The sequence below is a fragment of the Babylonia areolata genome, chromosome 2, assembly GCF_041734735.1.
Source record: "Babylonia areolata isolate BAREFJ2019XMU chromosome 2, ASM4173473v1, whole genome shotgun sequence".
NCBI classification, from domain to species: Eukaryota; Metazoa; Mollusca; class Gastropoda; order Neogastropoda; family Buccinidae; genus Babylonia; species Babylonia areolata.
The window spans coordinates 28,491,097-28,495,661 of NC_134877.1; positions in this window are offsets into that span (position 1 = coordinate 28,491,097).

Consider the following 4,565-nt stretch of genomic DNA (forward strand, 5'->3'; position numbering starts at 1 on the left):
AATGATCTTCGTCTGTTTACAAAAATCTTCAGGAAACGCTACATACGTCATCAAACTGCTCGCGAATCCTAACATTCGATGGTTTGTTAGCCAACAGGACGTATGAAAATCTTGGTTGGATTCGCTTATGACTGAATGTACAAGAATTAGTATAGCAAAGAAAATTAATCGATAAATAAGTAAGTAAGTAAATATATAAATGAATAAATAAATAAATAAACAAACGAATGAATGACTGAATGAATATGTAAATAGATAATTAACCAACTAAGTAACTAATCAAATAAACAGATAAATAGATGAACGAATAAATAAGTATTTAGATAAATAGATGAATTTAGAAAAGATAAAAGAATAAATAAATAAACAACAGTAATAGCTACAGCAACAACAATAGATAAATAAACCATAGACACCAACTGACATCTCACTGGAGGATATTTGTTTCTTATGTAGTTAATACAAAGGTAAACAGATGACGGACATAAAAAATTATCATTTTAAAAAAGGGGAGGGGGATGGGGGTGAATAAAAGAAAAATAAACAAACAAATAAATGAATGAATAAATAAACAAACGAATGAGTAAATAAATAAATGAATGAATAAATAAATGAATGAATAGATATATCAATAGTTAACCAAATATATAAATAAATATAGAAATAATGACAGACATAAGAATCATCATTATCAAAAACTAAACAAAAATCAAAACAAACAAACGGAAAAAAAAAGAAAAAAGAAAAAAAAGAGGTAGGTGAGATTAAAAAAAAAAAAAAAAAAAAAAAAAAAAAAAAAGAAGAAGAAATCCTAAACCTGCCAACTCAATTGAAATCACACAGAATTATTGAAGATTTTATCTATGTTTTGAAGCAGGTTTGTGAATTTTTCATTTTAAGATACTTTACCATTGCAAATTATGACTGCTCATACAGAAATAGTTTTGATAAGTTTTGATCAAATTCATATAAAATTTTAACGAAATCGCTTCAGACTGTTTAACATAAGCTTGTACTGACAACATCAAACACTGGTGCTCTGACCCAGAACATGAATGTTTTCATAAGTTCTGTTTTTTAAAGTCTTTTTTTTTTAATAAAAAAAACAAACAGTCTAACTGTAATGACTAGCTGTCACGCTGTCACATGCGCACAACTTGCCCACACATGCATGCAAACTCCTGACACACACACAACCTCAGTCTCCTTTCATCCGGTGCCGACAGAATTCTCAAGAAAATCAGGATATTAACTTCTCCCTTCTCCTATCTAACAGGAACTTTTAATTATCAAATAACAAACGCAGTCTAATAAAATAAATTAACTGGTAAACCCACACGAACACTGGTTTCACAGTTCAGAGAATAACGTCAGCTGCACACACAACGCTAATCTCACAGTCACCCGGTAAACGACGTCAGCTGCACACACAACGTTAATTCCAGAGTCAGTCAACGACGTCAGCTGCACACACAACGTTAATTCCACAGTCAGTCAACGACGTCAGCTGTACACACAACGCTAATTCCACAGTCAGTCAACGACGTCAGCTCCATACACAACGTTAATTCCACAGTCAGTCAATGACGTCAGCTCCATACACAACGTTACTTCCAGAGTCAGTCACGGTCAACGACGTCAGCTGCACACACAACGTTAATTCCACAGTCAGTCAACGACGTCAGCTGCACACACAACGCTAATTCCACAGTCAGTCAACGACGTCAGCTCGATACGCAACGTTAATTCCACAGTCAGTCAATGACGTCAGCTCCATACACAACGTTTATTCCACAGTCAGTCTATGACGTCAGCAGCACACACAACGTTAATTCCACAGTCAGTGAACGACGTCAGCTGCACAGACAATGCTAATTCCACAGTCAGTCAACGACGTCAGCTGTACACACAACGCTCATTCCACAGTCAGTCAACGACGTCAGTTGCACACACAAAAATTAACGCTAATTCCACAGTCAGTGAACGACGTCAGCTGCACACACAACGTTAATTCCACAGTCAGTCAACGACGTCAGCTGCACACGGCACAACACTAATTCCACAGTCAGTCAACGACGTCAGCTGCACACACAACGTAAATTCCACAGTCAGTCAACCGTCAACGACGTCAGCAGCACACAAAATGCTAATTCCAGATCAGTGAACTCCATGATCCACTCACAGGATCGTAAGAAAGTCACTGGCCGTTCAGCAACAATCACAAATGCAACAAATATCCCAACACTCTCCACTGGTTCAACATTACAGTGAATTCCGTGATCCGTTCAAAACACTAGTTCCAAAGTTAAGTGAGCAACGTGATCCACTCAGAAGTAGTAGTAGTAGTAGTAGTAGTAGTAGTGTAGGGACTGGAATTTGACTGCCTAGGCCTCACGGCCTATTTAAAAAAATTTTTTTTATGTCCCCTTCAATATTGGTCTTTTATTTGTGGGATACATATATGTTTTCTTTTAATATGCTTTCTCGTCAAAGTCAATAAATTTTTCTTTTAAATTGATGTTCATGTCAAGGAGATTTTTGAACACATTAGTATTTTGTGCAAGTTTAGTTTCGATTGGTAGTGCATTCCATATTTCTGCAATTCTATTCGCTGATGAATTTTTCCTTAGGTTAGTATTACAGTGCTGTTCACAAATTTTCATCATTGAATTTCTTATACTCTCATAATCGTAAGATCGTAAGAAAGTCACTGTCCGTTTAGCAACTTGAACTGGAATAAGACATTTGAGGCCTGTGAAGGCCTGTTCGTTGTTCAAATAGAAACAGTATACCAGCATGCGTGGCTTAATACTTGAACTTGAACTGTACGATGTTTGAGGTCTTGTAGGAAGTCCTCAGTGTTCATCGATCCGTGTGGGTTATACGGCTAGTATACTAAAGACTGCTTGAGTGGCTTATTGGCAAGACGGATTGTACTGGTAAGGTTTCTTCTTCCTGCAAGCATCCAACCTACTCTTAATGGCATTTACAGAAGGTGCCAGGACCACTTCGTCTGGGAGGCTGTTCCATGTTTTGGTGATTCTTTCGCTGAAGAAGTGTTTCCTGGTATCACAGTGGGTATGGTGCAGGAACAGTTTCAATGCATTCCCTCTGGTGCCTGCATCCTCGGGAGTTTCAAGCTTTGGTTTTTCGGTCTTGTAGATTTTGTGGATATATTTGAAGGTGTCGATCATATCCCCTCTGATAGCATACTGGATCATAAACACAATCACAAAAGCAATAAATATCCCAGCATACAACATTGGTTCCACATTACAGTGAACTGCGTGATCCGTGCACAACACTAGTTCCAAAGTGAAGTGAACAACGTGATCCCCGTACAGGATCGTAAGAAAGTTGCCGGCCGTTCAGCAAAAATCACAATTAATTCCACGTAATAACACTTTTTTTTTTTAGATGACGTCATTGCATGGCGTCATAATCATATCTGCGCCATACACAGTGAAGGAAAACAAAAGCGTACAAACTGCAACCATTTTTACATATCTTTGCACACATTCAAAATACAAACACCTTTCTATGTTGACATAAAAGCAGAACTAATAAACTATTCGTCACACATGTTTGTGACACCAGACAAGGCACCATTGGCCACTAGGATTCTCACTGATAAACAACAACAACCCACTATTAATAGAGTGGCTACATTCCATAGATACAAAATCTATCCATCTTTGGCCAAACAGCCAATGTCCAGATGCATTGACCTCATATATATTAATGTGCGCCAACACCCTGTGCACATGACACTTGTCAACAATGAACAGGCCGATTAAAAGCCGTGAGCGAGGGTAACAGAGACCAGACTATTGAATATCTTAAGAACGTGAAGGCCCATTTAAATATCCTGAACGTGAGTGATTGATTTAAATGACATGTCCACGGACGGCTCGGCTGTCTGGCTGACTGATTGAATGGTTCATCGATTGATCGACTCCATTGTTCAATTAGTTGGCATTATTGCCCACTTCAGTTGGTACTATCATTACCTACTGATCTAAGAATATTTTTAGACCAGTGATCATTTCCTAGATTGACTGGTTGGCGGACTAGTCGACTGCATTAGTCTGACGTACTGAGTCAACATCCGACTTACTGATTATAATCAATAACCGATCTTTCCGCAATTGTCTTGCTGATTTTCAGTGTTCTTACATAGTTCAAAATGAGTCACCAAGGCCGGCTGACATGCAGACACACGTACTTGGTCTGAGCACAATGGTACACACACACACACACACACACACACACACACACACACACCATACCTACTGGACCATACCACACCACACCACACCACACCATACCACACCACACCACACCACACCGTACACCCCATATGGACAGTACTGGATGCAAAAATCACACGAAGGACAAAGATTTGCGTGACTGGAATCAGGACTGATTCCTTTTATTGGAAGTACACAGCCTGTAATCAAAGTCATGACATATATATATATATATATATATATATATATATATATATATATATATCTGTCTATATACAAACATCTCTCTCTCTCTCTCTCTATATATATATATAT